Below are 23,310 nucleotides of genomic sequence, written 5' to 3' on the forward strand. Positions count from 1 at the left end.
CACAACACATTTTTGCACAGCCATTTTCCTAAACATAATGACTTTATGTTATTTTCACTAATTTTCATTAATATGCACACTTTACCCCAGTTTATGCATTTCTTTCCTTTTTATTTTCACACATTCCTTGGCTGGAATTTTGCATTGCAAAATTCAGAGAAGTGCAAATTTCGAGGGACTGCTGTTTCATTTTGAGTATTGCTTTTAAAAGTGTGATTTGTGTAGATACGCCTTTATTTATTTATTGTATTTGTGTTCTGCCTTTTCCTCTCCAAGGGGCTCACGGTGGTATACATTGTTCTGCCAATCGTCATTTAATCCCCACAACAGCCCTGCGAGGTAGGATAGTCTGAGAAGCACTAACTGGCCCAGTGAACTTCATGGCTGAGTGACGATTTGAACCCTGGTCTCCAAGGTCCTAGTCTGACACTCTAACCACTACACCATACTGGCTCTAAATGGGAACTGTATAATATGTCTCCCACATCCCTTATATACCCACTGTGTTGTGGTCTCACCCTGCCGACCCACATTCCTCATCTTACATTTGAAGAAAGTCAGAACAGATACCCAGGCAGAACAAAGACTTGGAGCAACAGATCCAGGGAGTTATATGTATTCCTACTATGAACAGGAACCCAAGTGGCCGATTTACTGTAAATAACAGCTAGTGCCTATGGAGGGACATGGGTGGCGCTGTGGTTTAAACCACAGAGCCTAGGACTTGCCGATCAGAAGGTTGGCGGTTCGAATCCCCATGACGGGGTGAGCTCCCGTTACTCGGTCCCTGCTTCTGCCAACCTAGCAATTCGAAAGCATGTCAAAGTGCAAGTAGATAAATAGGTACCACTCCGGCGGAAAGGTAAACGGCGTTTCCGTGCACTGCTCTGGTTCGCCAGAAGCGGCTTTGTCATGCTGGCCACATGACCTGGAAGCTGTACACCGGCTCCCTTGGCCAATAAAGCGAGATGAGTGCCGCAACCCCAGAGTCGGTCACGACTGGACCTATTGGTCAGGGGTCCCTTTACCTTTAGTGCCTATTTAGCTGCTCTTAGACTGCATGGTACATTTTCTTTTGGGCCTCACTCAAATGCCTCTGATGGCTTAGCCCAGCAAACAGAGGAGAGCCACATAGGGGTTGCCCACCAGTGCCTCCATAGCATCATGCCAGAGCAGTGACTTCACCGGCCAGATGTCTCTGTCCCTGTGGCCGTGACCCTTTGCTAGGTGACGTCAAGATGAATTGTATAGGTCTGCGTGTTTATTTACTTAGTGGCTAAGCACGAGTAGGCTTGGGGCCAAATGCCTTTGCTTGCTGGGAGTGACGCTGGGCTATTCATTAGGGTCCCATTGTTGCAAGCACAATCCCCACAGTCCGATTCGTGGCCCAATATTCTCTATCTCTGTTGGTTTTTGTAACGGAGAACCTTTCCTGGCATGAGGCCTGCGTTTCCAAACCCCAGGGGCGTTCTCAACCCCGGGTGTCTGGGCTGTTTGTGGTTACTCAGAAGTGACAGAAACGCACACTCTGCACATTCTCAGAGGCACCACACATTCCAGCACATTGGAAACAGATACTGGGCTGGCTCTCCCAGCAAGTGCTGACTGAAAGGGAAATCCCTCAGAATTCGATGACTGCCTAACATTCTTTCGGGGTGATACATCCTTTAATATCTCGTGCAATTAAAGGGGGTGGGGAAAAACAGCAACAAACCATCAAACTCATTAAATCATCTGTGTCACCGATTCAGGTGAAAACACATCCATTTCTTCTTTTAATCGCCCCGCTGAAACAGTACACCTATGATCCCCTCCTCTCATATATATGTCATGATCTGTGGCAAGTCATTTCAAGCTGGGCACTGTGAGTAATTCGTTAAGGAAGAAACGACAGTATGCTTCTGAATGCCAGCTGCTGGGAATCACAAGTGGGGAGATAGTGCTGTTATGTGTGGGTCCTGCTTGTGGGCTTTCCAGAGGGGCTTCTGATTGGCCATTATGAAAACAGGATGCTGGAAGAGATGGGTCTGATCCAGTAGACTCCTCTCTTGTAGCTCTGGTGAGACCAAATGCCTGTCTGCTGTGCAATTCAGGACTCGTGTCTTGCTGCCTTTCCCATCAGCCTCTGCTGAATGAGGGTCGTTCTTCTGTGTCTCTGAGTCATGCGCAGTTGGACCAGTCAGGGTTGAGGTGGACTTGCATCACGAAAAAGAGGCTCATGGCACTGTGTGGAGATGCTTTGAGCTGGTTCCTCAAGACAAGTTGCTTCTTGCATAGTTAAGAGTGAGGCAGCTGCCCACCTAAGCTATTCTGTCCTATATCGCCTGGGAGACCAGGGTTCAAATCCCCACTCAGGAATGAAGCTCACTGGGTGACCCTGGGCTAGTCACTTTCTCTCAGCCTAACCCACCTCACAGGGCTATTGTGAAGATGAAATGGAGGAGAGGAGAAATATGTACACCACCTTGAGCTCTTTGGAAGAAAAGGTGGTATATAAATATAATAGATTATAATAATAACAATAGTCTTCAGGTGTGGTAAGGGCACTTCCAGATGGTCCATTTCTTGAGCCTCCATCCTTATTTCTTTGCAGGGAGATTATATAAAGTTTGCTATTTAATGATATATTTTTGGGGAAGCTAAAGAATGTTGTGTCCAATCATGTACTAGTCCTGCTTTTTTCCTTGTTGCAGAAAGCCTGTTATTTTGGGGGAAGCAGGGTTTTTGCACAAGACCTCCCAATCAGCTATCTATACCGCAAATTTAGAGCACATGGCTTTTCCAAAGAAACTTGCGAACTGCAGTTTGTTAAGGGTGCTGGCAATTCTCACTAAACTACAAATTTCCGGGATATTTGGGAGAAGCCACGTGCTTTAAATGTGTGAAGATCACCAGAATTGTGTGGCCTAAATCTGCCGGGTTGTGATTGGATCCCACCTGAAAACAGCAACCATCTAGGAAAGCCCTACAATTCATCTGCCAGCCCAGCCAGATTCTGCAGGTGGAATTGAGGGTGAGGGCACTATTTTGCTTTTCCCCTTTTGCAGCAAAAATGAGGCACCTTCTCTTCCATATGCATCCATAATTTTTTTCAAAGCGAGCCTCTTGAGTTGAGCTGCTGAGTTGGGATATATAATTTGCAAAATTTGACGCTATCAAGCCCAGGCTCAATAGGGACTGGGTGTGGCTCACTGTACAGAAATTAATGGTCCCTCTCTAGGTGTTTCTATATGCTATCTTTGCCTCGTCTTTTGGAGCGGGCCACACCTACCCTGATTGGAACTTGTCTTTTGACTGGATCTCATTGTAATTTATTCTGCCCTGTGGAATATCCCTTGGGGTTTATTGACCTTTTGGCATTCCCTCTCTGCCTTGGAAAAACATTCCCACTGAGGTTAACAATTCAAGAAGCACACAAAGCAGAGCTATAAAAGCTTTTGCCACAATAAGTTTTTCAAGGTGCTGCAAAGCTCTTTGTTCTTTTCCTTACTGCAAAGACTCAGCAGAATTACCTGTCCTCAGATGAATCTGCTTTACAGCCTTTCTACCTGAGTCATTAGGCTTGGGGCAGGGAGTGTGACCTGCTCCCGAAGCATACGAATTGGCAAAGCACGACAGATAGCACACACAGATTTCTAAAAAGGGCAATCACTTCTCAGTTGTGAATGAGCAAGCACCCAGTTCCCTGCTGAGCCCAACTCTGATGACGCCAAACTTTGCAAACTTTGCTTCACACCGGGGTCTCTCTCAGAAATTTTAGTTTGCTGTCAAAGTGCAACATCAACACACTGGAATTTGCAGCTGGAATGATCAAGGAACCAAGACCATTCAGAGCTGTGACTCAGACTAGGAACATGATCTGACCTGGTTCATCTAAGGGTAGATCATTTGCACCTTTGGCGCTGTAAAAGTAAATCTTTTGGATGGTAAAAATGGCAATAGAACGTCCAACTTTAATTCAATTGGTTTTAATTCAGGGTGGGAGAAGTGTGCCGCAGCTCCCGTAAATTTTGGAACCTCCAATCTGTAGGCTAGTTCCTTTTGTGCACCTTGTAGAGGCATGCATAGTTTGCGCTCAGGTAAACACACCTAATTACCTTGAAAGACCTGTTTGGAGTGCATTTTTCCCCTTCCGCTTGATGCTGTCATCCAGTTGGCACACAGACGCCTTTTGTCGCCTGGCTAATACAGCCACAGTTGTTCCTCAGTCACCCAAAAAGCATTGCTGACTCCTCATCATGCACAGTTAGGAAACCCAGAGATGCAAAGCAAAGACTTTAGGAAACTGCGTTTTGCCAATTCAATACAAATTTCTACAAATTTCAATGGGTGTACAGTACTATGCATATACCATAGTTGGATACAAACCCAGTGGTCGATTACAGTGGTACCTCGGGTTACATACTCTTCAGGTTACATACGCTTCAGGTTACAAACTCCACTAACCCAGAAATAGTGCTTCAGGTTAAGAACTTTGCTTCAGGATGAGAACAGAAATCATGCTCTGGTGGCACAGCAGCAGCAGGAGGCCCCATTAGCTAAAGTGGTGCTTCAGGTTAAGAACAGTTTCAGGTTAAGTATGGACCTCCAGAACAAATTAAGTAAATTAAGGTTAAGTATGGACCTCTGGAACGAATTAAGTACTTAACCCGAGGTACCACTGTATTATTATTATTATTGTTGTTGTTGTTGTTGTTACTACTACTACTACTTTAAAATTATATATCGCCGTTCATCAAAAGATCCCAGGGTGGTGTACAACATTAAAAATACATTACAAAGCATCAGTGATAAAAAGCATACTGACAGACAGCCTAAGAACAAAATAGTTATCATAATAGTCATCATAATAACAGTCCTCTCTTTCTCCACTCCCCCATCCCTTTTCACAGGCCATAGATTATTTAACAGCCATATGGCCTAGGTAAAGAGGAATGTTTTTGCCTCTCTGGGGAGAGCATTCCACAATCAGGGAGCCACCACAAAAAAGGCCCATTTATGATGACTTCACTTCATCTCTCCTGGATTTCAGATGGGGAGGGCATTCCCACCTGAAATGTCAGGGGCTGAATGTGGGACATTCTGCATGCAAAGCAGATGTTCTAGTACTCAGCTATAGCCCCTCCTTTCATAGGAATATAAGGACATAAGAAGAGCCTACTGAATCAGGCCAATTGTCCATATTGTTCAGCATCCTGTTCTCACAATGGCCAACCAGATGCCAGTGAGAAGCCTGAGGGCAGGACCCGATCACAGGAGCACTCTTCATTCCTATGGTTCCCTGCAACAGGTGTTCAGAGACATATTGCCTCTGAAAGGCTGAGAATAGACATTAATAGCTTTGTCTTCTGTGAATTTGCTTCATCTTCTTTTAAAGTCATCCGAGTTCGCGGCCACCTCTGCCTCCTATGGAAGAGAGTTCTGTAGTTTAACTATGCACTCTGTGAAGAAGTTTCTTTGGTTTTTGAATGTGGGAGGGCTGATCTGGTCCTCTTACACTGGCACCCAGGTTTAAGGCCAAGACCTGGTAGTGCTCAGTTTGCTGTCTGCATTCCCAATACCTTCCAGCTTAATTGATAGAGTCAGGGGCCCCCTGGGAAAAATTATGGAAAGAAGATTTAAAATTTACTGCATGCAATGCCTTAAAAGAAAATGTGATGAAAATGATGTACAGATGGTATATTACACCTGTTAAATTAGCTAAAATGTGTAAAGTGAATAATAAATGTTGGAAATGTAAAGAAGGAGAAGGAACATTTTACCATATGCGGTGGGAATGTAAAAAAGTGAAAAACTTCTGGGAAACAATATATAATGAGATGAAAAAAATGTTGAAATATACATTTATTAAGAAACCAGAAGTATTTTTACTTGGCATTGTAGGAGATGATATAAAAAGAAAGGATTGTAAATTATTTCTATATGCAATGACGGCAGCAAGAATATTACTGGCACAAAATTGGAAACAAGAAGAATTACCGACAAAAGAAGAGTGGAGGATGAAACTGATGGACTATGCAGAATTAGATAAATTAACAGGAAGAATTCGAAATCTGCGGGACCAGAGATTCACAGAAGACTGGCATAAATTTACGGACTATTTGGAGAGTAATTGTGATGATCATATTACGCTTGTAGGTTTGTGAGAAGTTTTGTAAGGTGGACTATTTGAAATATTGCACACACACAAAAAAAGGTAACGAGGGGGACAGTTAAGATAATTAAAGGCAATAGGAATTTAAGAAATACAGAATAAGTGATAAGAACGGAAAACCATCAGAGGGGCTGATGGAAGTGCAAAAAGATTGTATGAGATGCGAAGTTCTGTTGTATGAATGATAACTAATATGTAAAAATTAATAAAAATTATACTTTAAAAAAAGATAAGAGTTGGGGGCCCCCAGCCACTCTCATTTCCCAAGCTCCCCAAAATCAATGTTTTGGAAGGAAGCAAAACATCTCGAAGCAGCCTTGCAGACAGCCTGGTGCCACGCCAGTAGGTCGGTGTACTATGGCGCTAGTCCAACCATGGCTTTAGAAGAGGGACAGATCTCAAAGGTAGCCCAGCATCCATTCCACAGACGCCAAACGCGTATGCTTCTCACGCCATGCAGAGAGCGCCAATGTGACAACCGCACCCCAGGAGCCTTCTCCTCTAATGGAGGCTTCTTCAGCTGCTCCGCTGCCTCTCTGCATGTCTGTCAGCTGCATTATGTTCCCAAGCGATCACCTGGAGTTCCTGCATATGCTTCAGAGGACACTTCTGCAGGGGGTGGCAGAGAGCATCTTCCCAGCAAGGAAAAGCTAGAATAGGCTGTAGCTTGGCGGAAGAGCCTCTCTGCTTTGCATGCAGTAGGTACCAAGTTCAGTCCCCAGCCCCACCAGTTAGGACTGGAGGAAATCAAAGCCCTGGAGAGCCACTGCCAGTCAGTGCGGACGGTATGGAGTTGGATAGATCAATAAGGCTTCCTATGTTCCTTATCTTGAGGGAAGGATTGTAGCTTTGTGGAAGAGCATCTGCTTTGAACACAGGAGATTCCAGTTGAAATCCGCAACACCTCCAGGCAGGGTTGAAAAGAAGCAGTGTCTGAACTTCTGGAGGGCCTCTGCCAGTCAGCATAGACCAGAGAGAGGTGAACCTATGGTTCTCCTTATCTGCCCCATCCAGCATGGCCAAGCGCCCAGGGATGATGGGAGGCGGATTACAATATTTTAATGATAATTTTGTCCTTTTGAAAGCAGTGTTTTACACGTTGTTGTATAGATTGCTGATTCGCATAATGTAAAAAGGCAGCAGAGATATTTTTATAAATAAAATAAATAATTTTTATAAATATAAATAAAATAAAACAAGCCTACCCAGACATGCAGAATGTTGGCATGTGTTTTAAACTGAGTTTAAGCTCCTCATTGATTTTAATTTTTTTGAAGGTTTAAAATAGTTTTTTTAAATAGTTTTTAAAAACTCACCCCCCCCCCGATTATTTCATTGCTTTATTCTTTTTGTAGACTGCTTTGCGGTTTTGTTTTCTTAAACAATCAAGCAGTATAGAAATGTTACAAGATGAATAAAAAATAAAAATCTCAAGGACTGCAGCCCTCAGCCTGCTGTCAGCTGATCACTCTCCAGTTCCAAGCCCCTGGCTGAAAAAGTAAGGGATGTATCCAACATCAGGCCTGAAATGGAAATAAGGAACAGGATCAGGCAAGTGGCCAACCTAGTCCAATATCCTGTTCTTACAGTGGCTAGCCAGATGCCACCAAGGGAAGCCTGAAAGGAGGATTTGAGCTCAAGAGAACTCTCCCTCCCTGTGGTTTCCAGCAACTAGTATTCATTGCTGCCTCCAATTGTGGTAGCAGAGCACAGCCATCATGGCTAGTAGCCATTGCCAGCCCTCTCTTCCATGAATGTGTCTAATCCTCTTTTAAAGCCACCCAAGTTGATGGCCATCGCTGTCTCCTATCGCTGTGAGTTCCAAAGTACAACTTTGTGCCCCGTGAAGAAGTACTTTTTAAAATCTGTACTGAATCTTCCAATGTTCTGCTTCATTGAATGCCCACAAGTCCTGGTGTTATGAGAGAGAACTTTTTCTCTCTATGCACTTTCTCTGTGCCATGGCATGCATTACCATATTTTTTTGGTCCAAAAAAGTAAGGGGAAATGTGTGTGCGTCTTATGGAGCGAATGCAGGCTGCGCTGCTATCACAGAAGCCAGAACAGCAAGAGGGATTGCTGCTTTCACTGCACAGCGATCCCTCTTGCTATTCTGGGGCTTCTGAGATTCAGAATATTTTTTTTCTTGCTTTCCTCCTCCAAAAACTAGATGTGTCTTGTGGTCTGGTGCGTCTTATAGAGCAAAAAATACGGTATTTTTTAAACTTCTGTCATAAATTTCTACCATGTCAGGGTTATTTTAATAGGTCTTCTCCGAGTAGGACTTCGTTGACTGAAGCCCCATGCCTTCATTGCTATTGAGAAGGTCTGGAAAGCCAATTGGATGGATTTAGATCTGGGAAAACACACACAAGCTAATGTGTCCTATGTATATTGGCCTCCGATTTCCCCCTTAATGGCCCATGAGCCTCATCAGCTTCCAAGTATGGTCCATTTTTAATAGCCTGCCTGTGGAAAGCAAGGGAGACAAAATACTCAGAGGCCGAGCTGGGATAACAGCATATATTTATTACAAAGGATTAGGGCGTGATGTCACGATTCAGGGGTGGCGGAGCCGAAGAGGAAATGATCACTCAGCTCCTAAATAAGCAGAGTTAGCCCAGTCTAAACAGATTTATGTAATTCTGGCGTGCAAGATAATCCCCCTTCTTTCCCCCATCCCCAACAGGCAGAATATGTTCCCTTGCAGTAATCGGGACTTGATAATGGTCACCTTATTCATTAGCAAAAGCATTTGCTCTTCATAAAGGATGTGGGCAGCAGAAGCCTTGGCCTTGTGAGGGGATGGGGATCCTCATGTTTTGACAACTTGCAGGAACATTGTAATCCCTGGTGTGTATGAGAGAGAGAGAGAAAGAGAGAGAGAGAGAAGGATGCCTGGATACTTTGATGCCTTTGAATTCCATACCGGCTCACGTGATCCCCACTTCCTGAACTAATGTTTTGCTTTTCAACTTTTCTTTTCTTTCTTTTGTGATTTGTTTTATTTTGGTTTCAGTATATATATAAAAATGAATTGCATTCTGCAGTTCATGGTTCATTGTGAATTGCATTTTGCATTCCACTAGTGGGGAACCTCAGGCCTGGGCTCTGAATATGGTCCTCCAGGCCCCTCAGTCTTGCCCACAGGACAATCCTCAGGCCAAACCCACTCCTAACCCACACTCCAACCAGCTCTGTGGGTATACTTGAACTCTAATGCCTGGAGAGCTCTACCACTGAGCTAGGCCCTTCCTCGGTGGGATAGATGACTTGGTTTCAGCATTTTGCAATGCCACAGCTGTCCCGAGAAAGGATGTACTTGCTGATATCAGGCAGAGGAAGAGAGCAGCCGGTGGGGAGAGGGGGGTTGAAGTGATGGGATGGGAAGCAGAAAGTGGGCTAAGAAAATAAACCGGGGAAGCACAGTCGGGAGACTTTGGCCTCAGGGTGGCCTTCTGGAAGCAGGTCTGGAGGAAATGCAGTTCAAAGAGCAGCAAGGAAGCCCAGACTTCCTCTACTTTTCAGGATGGCGTTGCTGGAGAGCCAGTTCCCTTGGTATCCTTTGCTCCCAGAGGGAGCAGCTTTTAACAGGACGGGCCACAGCTCAGTGGTAGAGCAACTGTTTGGCATTCAGAAGCTCTCCGGTTCAATCCCCAACATATACAATAGAATTGTAGAGTTGGAAGGGACTCTGCGGATCATCTAGTCCAACCCTCTGCAATGCAGGAATATGCAGCTACCCCATATGGGGATCAAACCTGCAACCTTGGCATTATCAGCACCACACTCTCACCAACTGAGCTATCTAGGCTCTAGGTCATATTGGTGGAACCTAAGACCTTATGCGGGACACGGGTGGCGCTGTGGGTTAAACCACAGAGCCTAGGACTTGCCGATCAGAAGGTTGTTTTCTTAATCAAGCGGTATAGAAATGTTACAAGATAAATAAAAATCTCAAGGACTGCAGCCCTCAGCCTGCTGTCAGCTGATCACTCTCCAGTTCCAAGCCCCTGGCTGAAAAAGTAAGGGATGTATCCAACATCAGGCCTACTCAGAGTAAACACACTGAAATGGATAAGGAACAGGAACAGGCCAGTGGCCAAGCTAGTCCAGCATCCTGTCCTTACGGTGGCTAGCCAGATGCCACCAAGGGAAGCCTGAAAGGAGGATTTGAGCTCAAGAGAATTCTCCTTGTGGTTTCCAGCAACTGGTATTCATTGCTGCCTCCAATTGTGGTAGCAGAGCACAGCCATCACGGCTAGTAGTCATTGCCAGCCCTCTCCTCCATGAATGTGTCTAATCCTCTTTTAAAGCCACCCAAGTTGATGGCCATCGCTGTCTCCTGTGGCTATGAGTTCCGAAGTACAACTTTGTGCCCTGTGAAGAATTACTTTTCAAAATCTGTCCTAAATCTTCCAACATTCAGCTTCACTGAATGCCCACAAGTCCTGGTGTCATGAGAGAGAACTTTTTTGGACAGAGAGCCTGCTTGCTTTAAAGGAACCAACCAGACAGGAGCCGCTTACACTCATGTAAGCGGCTCCTCTCCTCTCCCGCTTTGCTCCTTTAAAGAAGCAGGCTCTCTGTCCCTCTCTCCTCCCCACTCAGCGGCTCTTCTCTGTCTTTGCTGTTTCAAAGCGAGCCACAGAGGAGGGAAGGAAAGGGAACCATGGATCCTCTGCTCACGACCGCAGCAGATCCCCCCGCCATCCGTAGGCATTCCCACCATAACACGCACAGACATTTCCCCTTACTTTCTAGGAGGAAAAAAGTGAGTGTTATGGTGCAAAAAATACAGTAGGTACCGCTCTGGCAGGAAGGTAAACGGCGTTTCCGTGCGCTGCTCTGGTTTGCCAGAAGCGGCTTAGTCATGCTGGCCACATGACCCGGAAGCTGTACGCTGGCTCCCTCGGCCATTAAAGTGAGATGAGCGCCGCAACCCCAGAGTCGGTCACAACTGGACCTAATAGTCAGGGGTCCCTTTCCCTTTCCCTTTAAGACCTTATGCATGCAAACCAGAAGTTCTGCCACTGAGCCATGGTCCTTCCCTAAAGACACAGGGATATGGGAAACTATTTTACACTGAATCATCTACCTTATTATTGTTTACAGTGAGTGGCAGGGGCTCTTCAGAATTTCAGGCAAGGGACACGCCTAGCTTAGTCTGGAGGTGCTGGGTATCAAACCTGGGAGTTTCACACCACTAAGATGTAGCCAGTCTCCATCCCTGCTGTGGGGCATTGCAAGATAGGTGGGTCCTGGAATCAGCCTCTGACCGCATGCCCACAGCCACAGGGCACACTGCAAAGGACGTCCCCGAAACCTGACGTGGGGCTTAGCTGAACGACTCTTGCAGAAAACCAGACCCACTTTGGGGCTCCCGAAGGCTCTCACGTAGGCACAGAATCCCATGTCAGATCGCAAGAAGGGAAAGGCAGGCCAAAAATGGAGAGAAGAACCCAAGCGTGAAACGGGAGGAGAAGCGGTTGATGCTCTGTGCTTGGAAGCTCCTCAGAGTCCAGCAGTGCAGCCACACCCCAGACTGGAGACGAGAAGAATTTGGGAAGGAGCTCTGGAGATGCCCTCTGGGTTAGGCTTTGTTGTGATGACCCCTGAAACTTTCCTCCACATACCACAGTGCAGCCCACTCATAAAGCTTCCCTTGTTTCCGATTCCATGGGAAGGAGATGGGGCCGCAGCGCCTGGCATACAACTCCCCCCATTCATTTCCTTTTCGAGCGGCACTGGTCCAGTTTTTAATTTTTCTTTCCTCATGATTGCCCTAAGAGTTTTGTCATCTGCCCAGGCCTGGGAGTTCACAAAGTCAGGCATGTCCTCGTAGGGCGGACCAGGACAGCCTGTTCTGTTTCCTATACTGAATGCAAGCCTATGTAGGGTTGGATCTTTCAGACCCTGGAGTTTGAGGGCAGCAGCAATGCCATCTTCCTTCAAAACCCTTCTCAAAACTTCAGGAAGCCTTTGACACAACCCTCTCTTACATCTGTGCCCTATATGGCTTAGGCCCAGGCTATCTGAAGGACTGTATCTTCCCACGTGAATCTGCTTGATCTCTGAGATCTTTGGGGGAGTCTCTTCTCTTAGTCCCACCACCCTCGCAGGGACACTTTGTGTGGAGGCAGGAGAGGGCCTTCCCGGTGGTGGCTCCCAGACTTTGGAACTCCCTTCCTAGAGACGCTAGACTGGCTCCCTCCTTGTTGTCCTTCTGCAAGCAGGTGAAGACTGTTGTATTCAAACAGGCCTTTGGGAGCTGACTGCTTTTTATGGTAATGGCTTTTAAGAGTGTTGTGCTGTTTTTATTATTTGTATTTTAACAGATTTCTTTTTATATTGTTTTGGTTTTGTTAGAGTTTAATTACTTTTTAATGATTATCTTTTATAGATTTTTAGCTTTTTATATTTTATCTGGGTTGTTTTAATTTGTGTAAGCTGCCTTGAGTCCTGGTCTAGCAAGAAAGCAAGACAGTAATAGTAGTAGTAATAATAATAGTAATAATAATAATAATATTGCTGGGGTGGGGACCCTCAGGCCTGGGACCTGAATGCGGCCCCCAGGCCTCTCATTCAGGCCCTTGAGACCCTCCCCCACTCCACAGCCCCTGGTTTAGACAACTCTCTTCTAGAAAGATGATTCTGCTCTGATCACTCCCAAGGTTGGTTCTCGCTGCAGTTAACCTCCTTGCCGCTGTCTCTTTGTCCGCTGTCTCGGAGGGAGCTGCAACAATTCAGGCAGGTTGAAGATCCGTCATCGTAAGTGGCTTGCCTCGGCCTGCTAGCAGAAGGACAGTTTCGTCGTTAATTGAAGGTGGGATGAGAATAAGATGGAGCGAGGCAAATGGGGAGAGCTGACGGCTCTTCTGATGGTTACAAATGATCCACATGAATAGGCTTGCCAGCTCAGGGGAAACTGCTGTTGCCTGTGGCAACTGTGGAAGCTGAATTCCAATGGTATTGTGATTTATAGATGATATAAGCACAAGAAGGTATAGACTGGCTGTTGGATTAGGCCAATGGCCCATCTAGTCTAGCCTCCTGTTCTCACACTGGCCAACCAGATGGCAATGGGAGCTCACAAGTGGGAACTGTGTGCAGCCACCTTATCTAGTACCCCTTGCTAACTTTATCCTCTATGGATTCATCACATGCTGCTTTAAAGCCGCCCAAGGACAGTATAGTGGAGGTGAACTCTCTCTTGCATCAGGCCCATCTAGCTCAGCATCTTCTCACAGTGGCCAGCCAGATGTTCATAGAAAGCCCAGAAGCAGGAATGCAACGACGCATTCTCCATTTCTGATTCCCAGCATTTCCAGAGAAGATTGCCCATCTGAAATATTGGAGAGCTGTTGCTGGTCAGGTCAAATTTGGATTTCAAGACCGATACTGATAAGGATCTGGCATGTGGAGGGGGGAAAAGGCCCCCTGCCCCTTCTATAGGGGAAGGGCCATTGCTTACATGCAGAATGCCCCAGGTCCAATCGCTGGCATCTCCAAATAGGGCTGGGAGAGACTTCCTGCCTGAAAACCTGAAGCGCCCCTGTCAGTCAGTAGGGACAGCACTGAGCTAAATCGACCAATGGTCTGACTTGGTGTAAGGCATCTTCCTATGTTCCTGTTTGACTGGGAAACAGGAGGCAGGCCTTGATAGGCCTTTGGCCAGATCCAACAGGGCTCTTCTGCATAGCTGTCAACCTTCCCTTTTTGGGCGGGAAATTCCCTTATTCCAGTGCCGTTTCCCGCTGCTTCCCGCTGCTATCCCGGATTGTTAGATATCCCGTAGACTGTCCCCGGGACAGGTGAGGCTGCTGATTTTCAAATCTGAAAGTTGACAGCTATGCTCTTCTGTGGTATTTACATGGGCCTGATCTTGTTCAGCTGTTTGTGTGAGGCACTCTGCTTACCCTTGGACCTCTCTTCCTGTTATACATAAGGTTACCAGCTGGAACTGAACAAAAGCTTACACTTTTGTCACTGGTCATTGTGACCCTGGGTGGATACTTCCTGGATGATTCCGACAAGGGAATTCCTTTGCTGTCCAGCCCACATGAAAGAGGTAGACAAACCAGCTAGCCAGGCAGAAGGGATTGCTTAAACCAACACTTTTGTGCCACTGGGACATAGGAAGCTGTCTTATCCTGAGTTAGGCCATTTGTCCATCTAGCTCAATACAGTGGTACCTCGGGTTAAGTACTTAATTCGTTCCGGAGGTCCGTTCTTAACCTGAAACTGTTCTTAACCTGAAGCACCACTTTAGCTAATGGGGCCTGCTGCTGCGCCGCCGGAGCATGATTTCTGTTCTCATCCTGAAGCAAAGTTCTTAACCCGAGGTAATATTTCTGGGTTAGTGGAGTCCGTAACCTGAAGCGTATGTAACCTCAAGTGTATGTAATCCGAGGTACCACTGTATAGTGTACACTGACTCTCCAGAGAGACATCATCATCATTATTGTTGTTGTTGTTGTTGTTATTGCTATTCGTATACCACCCTATACCCATATATCTCAGGGCGGTTCACAGCATAAAATCACAATATAAAAAACACAGAATACATAATAAAAACAAAAACAACCCAATAATCCCCACTCCCACAACAGCTTTTAAAAGGGCATCAGGTGTCAATCAGCCAAAGGCCTGATTAAAGGCCTCTTCCGGCTCTTCAGACAAGGAGTCTTCCCAGCAACACCTGGAGATGCCTGGAGATTGAACCTTGGGACCTTTTACATGCAAGGCAGATACTCTTATCAGGATCAGTCTCACGGGCCCAAATTTGACAGGCGGGCGTAGCCACCCACCTGTTAATCACCGTTGGTCGTTAATGATATAGTGTGATCATTAGAGGGGCATCTCCCTGCCCACCTGTGGGAATCTCTGCTGAGGGGAAAAATGAGAAAGAAGGTTTTTCTGGATCAACCAGCAGTTCCTTTTCTTTGACTTAAGAAAGATGTGTATCAGCCGATGCCTGTCACCAAAGCTGTGTAGGAGTTCCTAGGACTGGCTCAATGGGATATGGCTCCAGGTCAGAGGTGAGGTGTGAGTGATCCAGTGTTGCCTTTCTGGTTTTCAGCCTGAGGGCCACATTCCATTCTAAGAAACCTTCTGAGGGCCGCGTGCCAGAGATAGGCAAATAATGTAACTTTTTGGCAGGTGATAGCCTGCAGCAGAATGGAAACGGGGCTGCATGTGACGGATACAGAGCAGAGCGGAAAACAGTGCCTTATTGCACTCATGAGCTTTTGCTCCCCAAATTAAACCACTTGGATTATTAAAGGTCAGGAGTGATGGGAGTTGTAGTCCACAACATCTGGAGGACACTACATTAGCTGAAATAAAATAATGTCCTGAAAACATGAAAGCAAGCATCCATAATGAAAATGATTTTATGACTTTGCGAGAATCAGTCTGGATAATGCCCTGAGTCCCTTCCAGTTCTTGGGATCCTGTATCTGTGTGGCAGAATGTATGAGAGCCAGCTTGCCCAACCAGTTCCTTTGTCTAGCTAGCGGCTTTGGCTGTTGTGGAGAAGCTAGATCTTTTAGGGGTGTTATTGCTGTGAGCCCCTCCATTTTATTCCAGAGAAACTGTACCTGGGCAAGTACCTGGAGCCCCTGGATTCTCTCATCCCTTGGAGATTAGAGGGACATTAAACTTAAAGGGACCCCTGACTGTTAGGTCCAGTCGCGGACAACTCTGGGGTTGCGGCACTCATCATGCTTTATTGGCTGAGGGAGCCGGTGTACAGTCATGTGGCCAGCATGACTAAGCTGCTTCTGGTGAACCCGAGCAGCGCACGGAAACGCCATTTACCTTCCCGCTGGAGCGGTACCTATTTATCTACTTGCACTTTGACATGCTTTCGAACTGCTAGGTGGGCAGGAGCTAGGACTGAGTAACAGGAGCTCACCCCGTCGCAGGGACTCGAACCGCCAACCTTCTGATCAGCAAGCCCTAGGCTCTGTGGTTTAGACCACAGCACCACCCATGTCAATCGATCCCATTAAAACAGTACAGCAGTTCAAACAGGAGACTTGGGAACACATCTCTGTCTAAAAACGTGTGCATCTGCAAATGCCAGCGGCATGCCAATGAAGATAGGGCCTCTCATGGTTCAGCAGGGAGTGGAGAAGCAAGCTGGATGGCCAGCAGGGTTGCTGCAACTGCACTGAGCCGGGGAGTTGACTATATGGCCCCCGTGATCTTTTCTGAGATAGGCTGTCCCTCTCTTGCGATCCCTTTCCCATCTCTCCAGTGCTTGTCAGCTGGATTCCACCTCACAGAAGCACCGTCCACACAATTTGGCCACTGTGGTTCAGGCAATTTTGACAGATCTTGGCAGCTCTTGAAAGGAAATCTGTTCTCCTAGGCCTGGCTCGAGATCAGCTTCAGCAATCCAGACCTTTGTATTCAAAGCCAGGAAGCTGACTGTGGAGCGTCTTAAATGATAGCTTTGGAGGGCCAACTCAGAAACACTTGAAGAAAGATGAGCCAAAAAGATAGGCGGTTTAGATCCCACCCCAGTGAAGGCTTTTGAGCCATTCTCCCTTATGTTTTTGCATAAGAAGAGCCCTCCAAGTTTATGCCAATGGTCCATCTAGTCCAGCATTCGCTTCTCACAGTGGACTACCAGATGCCCGTGGGAAGCCCACAAGCATAACCTGGGTGCCACAGCAACTCTCCCCTCCTGTGGTTTTCCAGCAACTGGTATAAAGAGGCATACTGCTGCTCATTGTGGAGGCAGAACACTCTTCAGGTGAGAAAGGAACTAAGGGGGCTTACAACAATAATAAGATGGCCCCTGTCCTCTCAGGCTTACAATCTAAAAGACACAACACAAAAGGAAAAAGGATTGGGAGGGAGGTGGAAATGCCACACCTCCCAATTGAGGCACTAGAATTTCGTGCAGCTGCTGCTCCTTTATCCACTGGATTGGGCCACGTCAACCTCTATTTCCTTCTCCCTCCCAGCCCCTTTTCCTTTTGTGTTGTGTCTCTGAGATTGTGAAACTGAAGTTGAGGGCTGGCTGCCTTCTGATCTTTGTAAGCCTCTCTGGGAACCATTTTTTGGCCAAATAGCAGCATAAAAATGCCAATATAATGAAGATGATAATCTAACCTTTTGCTATGACGGTCTTCCTGGTTTATCCTTAGGTCCAAACACAGACGTATTCTTGGCATCAGGCATGCAAAGCTTTTTCAGCTTTTTCATCCCTCTAAAATGGAGATGCAATTTGTAGGGTCGACCTACAAATTGGATTAGAGCAGCCTGTTGGCATTTAATTGCCCTCTTCCTGAATCCCATGGATGAGCACCCTCCACCCTGCACAATTTACTCCTCTTTTAACACAACCATTTCTTGAATTTCCCAGAATATAAATCTAATTAGATTACAGAAGGTGGGGAGGTCTCCTGGGAGGAGAAGGGCAGTTCACTGGCTTCTGGGCCATCTGTCAAGAGGGGAGGGTTGCTTGCCATCCTCATTCGGGAGTTTTCTAAGCCGCCCCCTCCCGAACTCTTTTTTGCTGTTAACCCCACAATAGCCAGAGAGCATTTTCTGTTCCTCCCTGCAAAATAATGCACACAAACTACATTGTATAAATCCTGCTTTTTTTGTTTTCTTGGACAGTCGTACGTTGGATCTCAAACTCCTTGTGAGTTGAATGTTTTGGCTCCCGAACGCCGCATAGTGAGTGTTGCGGTTTGCAAACATTCTTTGGAACCCGAATGTCCGACGCGGCTTGCACTGCTTCCGATTGGCTGCAGGAGCTTCCTGCAGCCAATCGGAAGCCACACCTTGGTTTCTGAATGTTTTGGAAGTCGAACGGACTTCCAGAAAGGATTCCGTTCGTCTTCCGAGGCACCACGGTATAATCATTCCAAGAATCCCACAATGAACCTGCATGTCTGAATCCAGTCCCTGGAGACCTGCCAGAGCTCTGCATTTTGTACAACCAGTGTGACTTGCAACAGAATGCTGTAGCATGTAGTAGTCCTACTTATGGTCACAGCGAGCCCGCCAAACCCCTTTTCAAGACACTCCATTCCGTTGCCCAGTATTCTGGTCATTCCCCCTTCCAACCACCAGACAGCATCCTGCGATGGACTGAGCATTCTCACTCTGTTCCTACTCCCACAAATGATTTTGTACTTCTGCAAATCCATAGTGCCCAACTGTCCCGTTTTTACTGGGACATTACAGAATTACAGAACCCATTTTGGCTTCTAATTCCATCCTGGGATGTCCCAGGATTTCAGACAAGGAGGACCAAAAGAGCGCAGAACCCAAATAAGCTCATTAGCAGGACTAATGTAAAAGTAGCATTTAAACAGATTATTATGGGAAACTAAAGAATAACTTAAAGATGGAGTAATGTGGAAAATACAGTATGAAAATTAAAATTCAAAAAACCACAAAAAGTGGGGAGAGGGAAGTTGAATATATGTGTACAGTGGTACCTCGCTTCTTGAACGAAATCTTTCCCGGAAGCTTCCAAAATGTTCAAAAACCAAGGTGTGGCTTCCCATTGGTTGCAAGAGCTTCTTGCACTCAGTGGAAGCCACGTCGCACGTTCTGGTTCCGAAAAACGTTCGAAAACGGAAGCATTTACTTCCGGGTTTTCAGTATTGGGAACCAAAACATACGACAACGGGGGTGTTCGGGAACTGAAGTTCCACTGTATTAGAAATGTATGCAATTTGTGTTTTTGTTATTTGCATGTTTGTAAATTTTTTTTGAAAAACCAAAAAATAAAATTTATAAAACAAACAAACAAAAAAGAGTGCAGAACCAAAATACATGTGAGGAGGGCTGTAGTGTTAAACGTCAGGAAGTTGCAGCCCTCCTCGTGGGTGAATGATGCTATCTAGCAAACGGTGATGGCAGTGGGATGGGAGGGTTCGTAAGCTGGCAAGTGGTGGTGGGATGGTGGGAGAGGAATGCTGAGGTCTGACAAGTGGTGGTGGCAGGATGGGGGATGTGAGCTGACAAGCAGCGGCAGTGGGACAGGGGTGGGAAATATTCTGATTTGTTCGGGAGAAATGCTGGAGCGTTCACAAACCTTGAGCCCCCACCACGTAGTTGGGGGTGCTGTTTTGGTTTTGGGGGAAGGGCCATAGCTCAGTGCTAGAGCATGTTCTTTGCATGCAAAGAAAGTTCACAGGTTCAATACCTGACATCTACAGATAGGACTGGCAATGTCTCCTGGAGAGCAGCTACCAGCCAGTGTTGGCAGTGTTTCGCTAGTCAAACCAATGCTTCGACTTGGTGTAAAGTAGATTCCTATAAATTTGTGAAAGGACCATAGCTCCATGCTAAGATGGTCTGCTTTGCATGCAAAAGGTCTCAGGTTCAACTGATTTTTCCAGGTAGGGCTGGGAAAGAGTCCTGCCTGAGATCCTGGAGAGCTGCTGCTAGTCAGTGTAGACAGTACTGAGCAAGATGGACCAAGGGTCTGATTCGGCATAAGGCAGCTTCCTTATGTCTTAATGGAAGGGCTGTTGCTCAGTAGTAGAGCATCTGCTTTGCATGCAGAAGATCCCAGGTTCAATCCTGGGTATCTTTAGGTAGGGCTGGGATTTAACCCCTGCCTGAAATCCTGGAAAGCTACTGCCAGTCAGTGTTGACAGTACTGAAGCAATGCTCTGATTTAGTATAAGGCAGCTTCCTATCTTCTTGGTGAAGGATCCGCTCTCAGAGAACTGAGTTCGCTGTTATACTGGATTTTAAAAGTCTTTGGCTTTTTGCCTCCTAGGCATTTTTGTCCTTTGTTCGGATCATCCCAAGGGCTTTGCTAGGTACCTAAGGGCTACGGCCACAGGTTCATGGCACAAATCTGCATAAAATGTATTTATGTTAATTTGTGTGTGTCTAGATCCCCCTGGGAAATTAAGATGATGTGTGGCTGGGATCTCACCTAGACATCTGTCTCCCCATAAATATCTCTTGGATAAATCTCTGTCATTGGAGGACCAAGTGGCCTCTGTGACTAGGGGTGTCTTATATACCAGCTCCACGAAGTATGTCAGCTGTGGCTAAATCTGAATCAGGAGAGCTTGGCCACTGAAGTCCACATATTGGTAGCTGTGCTCATATGCTGTTGGTGGACAGTGTCTGATGTAAAAGCTATCTTCCAGTAGAGCCTATTTCTGTTGGGGATCGGCAAATCTGTTTTGCCTTTTCTGTTTCCCATTTTTCCAGCCTTTTAAGCTCAATTCTCCTCTTCTTTACTCTGGCTTTTTGACACTTCAGATGTTTTAGAACCCACCTTATTTCTGTGACTGTAAGTTGTTTTAAGATGTTTTTAACATTGTGGTTTAATTGCTGTAACATGACCTGGGACCTTAGGTTGAAGAGTGGGTAATACTGTTGCAACTTCAGCAATATTGTTCTTGTTGTTGTTGGGCGGATAATGTTGTTGTTGTTGTTGTTCTACATTGCTTTACGGATTTAATTATCTTTTTAAGTCATTTTGAAAACTCACCAGCGTTTTAGTGCAAATTTCTACTTATATACACATTCGTGTGCAGGTCTGCCTTATACACACATTTTTCGCAAAGTGGTTTTCCATGATAGTATGGGTTTTTGAATGCAGCTATTACTAATACTAATATGCACACTCCCCCCTCCCCCCCAATATATGCCTTTCTGTACAAATTACCTGGCTGGAGAACTGCTTTGCTGTGTCAGCTTTCAAAAGGTGGTTGCGTTTCAGCACAGGTGTTGTTACTGGAAGCAGCAGTTACGTGGGTCTGCCATTCAATATGAGCTGAGCTGAATGCCTTCCTCACCCCCAGCTTCTGCCCATGGAAACCGAGGGACGCCAAGGTGCTGCCATCTTGTCCTTCGCCTCAGGCGGCAAAACATCTTGAGCTGGACCTGCTCCCCTACGCATTTCTAACCGCAACCGCTTTTAAAGCAGTGTTTCTCCTTTCATTTTAAAGGCAGGCTCACTTCTGGTTCCGGAGGCACAACAGGACTAAGCAACCTATAAAAATAAACAAACAAGTAAAAGTTCAGTGCGTGGGCTGAAATGTCAGCTCCCCACACCTTTCCCATTGTGCTTTAAATCACCCGCCACAATGTGGCTTTTCTTCACACACTGTCTCCTGACTAGTTCAGGCACACTTTTTACCTTAGCTTATTATGACTTTCCACCTCACCCACCTCAAATCCGCCAAACCAGGGGCGATAGGCAGCCAGGGGGGAAACAAGAGTTCACAACTTCAGCGGAAACGGGGCCCTCTCGTTCAGGCTTCATCTAATATGGCCCTCATGTTTGCATTTGCGGTTTCTGGTTATGAATCAGAGCAGGGTAGAGGAAGCCGGGAGAGAGAAAGAGGGGAAAAGAAAGAGGAGAGAGGGAGTCAGACCTCAGGCTAACTATATCCCCCCTTGGAGAGCTTTTTGAGTGAAAGAGGCTTGTTTTTTCTGGCAAAAGGCGGAGACCTTCTCAGACGGCGTCCCATTGCTATTCAGGATTTACTCAAAGAGAGCTCTGGCAGAACAAGTGGTTCTGGGGGCTTCCCTCTCCCCCTTTCCGATGACCTTTCCCCCCATATTCTTTAGCGAGAAGGAACAAAAATACCTGGGTGTCTGACAGAGAGATTCGTTTATACGGCACATGTGCAATAATGGCAATCTGAAGAGGAGGCAGCCCATGTTCAAAGATGCCCGCCCTTGTGTCAAGAAACATGGTGGCTGTTTGGAGAACCAGGCCTAAACCAAAATTCCTGGCCGAGATCAGGAGTGATGAGGTTGGAAGTTGCCAGTTCCCAATTCCACCTCAGTCGCAAGCTCCAAAATGGGATGTAGTGGTTAGCGTGTCAAGCTAGGACTGAGAAGTCCCAGGTTCAAATTCCCGCTGCAGATGACTTTGCCAATCGCACTCTCTCAGCCTAACCAACCTCGAAGGTGAGGGACACCTGTGCTACCTTGAGTTCCTTGGACAAAAAGCAGGCTATAAATGCATTTAATTAATGCCCTTCTGCCTCAGCACCTCCCGTTTGTGTTGTGGGGGGATAACAATACTGGCTTGCTAACCTTGCAGGGCTGTTGGAAGCTTCAGTTTGCTAATGGATGTGATGGCATGCATACCATCTGATACACAGAGGAAAACACAATTGTATTTCTCTCTGTTCTTGCATCAAGTAGTTCTTTCTATTTACACCCACAGACCATGTCTGCACCATATATCTGAAGTACTAGGAAACAACTTTAAAAAGCCAAGGCTTCCACTGAAGAATCCTGGGAACTGTAGTTTTTTAAGGGTCATTAGGAGCACCCTATTCCCCACACAGAGCAACAATCCCTAGAGTTCCATGGGAAGAGAAATTGGTTTGCTAAACCACTCTGGGAATTGTAGCTTTGTGACAGCAATAGGTGGTCTCCTAACAACTCCCAGGCACCCTTAACAAACTATAGTTCCCAAGATTCTTTGGTGGTGGGGAAAACTACCACTGTTAAAGTGCTATAACAGCGCTTTAAATGGAAGGTGCAGATGTGACCGTAAGCCTCTCAGGAAATTACTGATGGGATAAGATGCCATCTTTTCAGCCTTGCTTGTGTGTGTGTGTGTATTGCTGTGGCATAAATTTGGAGAAATTGGATTATTTGGATTATTGGGGGATTAGCCAATCAAAGTGATAAGAGACTATCTCACTGCTTCTGACAATGCGATCCTGCCAGCAGGCGGGAGAACAGAGAGCTGGGTTTCCGCCAAGCCTTTGTTGGAGAATCCGTGAGAGGAATTAATAGTCTTCAGACTAAGGGTAGTGAAAGAGCGCTGGAATCTATTCTGCCATTCACAAAGGAACATGAGAGGCTGCTATATGCCAAGCCACATCCTTGAGCTAGCTAGTTTAGTATTGTCTACACCAGGGATAGCCGGTGTGGTGCGCGTTCAGGTGCTGATGTTTGGCCTTTCTGGCAGGGGCTGATGGGAGTTGGTCTGGAGAAGCGTCATATTGTTGTCTACCTTTGGTCTACACTGACTGGCATAGGCTCTCTAGAGGTTTCAGACAGAACATTCCCAGCCCTACCTGGAGATGCCAGAAATTGAACCTGGGACCTTCTGCATGCAAAGCCACTGAGCTCCAGCCCTTCTACACCCAGGACGCTTGCCTTATACTGAACCAGACCCACTGGTC

General features: G+C 46.3%; 1 protein-coding gene and 1 long non-coding RNA gene across 3 annotated transcripts in view; one reads left to right on the plus strand and one right to left on the minus strand.

Moving 5' to 3' along the window:
- The window catches only part of ACAP3 (ArfGAP with coiled-coil, ankyrin repeat and PH domains 3), a 115,012-nt gene that overhangs the window by 7,565 nt on the left and 84,137 nt on the right, over positions 1–23,310 (plus strand). The gene's annotated exons all lie outside the window — the stretch shown is intronic.
- LOC309536533 lies at positions 12,663–22,070 on the minus strand. Of its 2 annotated transcripts, none has more exons than XR_014221586.1 (3): positions 21,750–22,070; positions 20,823–21,149; positions 12,663–15,492 (listed from the first exon to the last, which is right to left on the minus strand). It is a non-coding gene; the product is annotated as an uncharacterized lncRNA (long non-coding RNA). The 2 variants fall into 2 exon arrangements; XR_014221587.1 differs by lacking the exon at positions 21,750–22,070 and adding an exon at positions 21,329–21,739.

This window comes from Podarcis vaucheri, assembly GCF_965113315.1.
Source record: "Podarcis vaucheri genome assembly, chromosome: 7".
Taxonomy (NCBI): Eukaryota; Metazoa; Chordata; class Lepidosauria; order Squamata; family Lacertidae; genus Podarcis; species Podarcis vaucheri.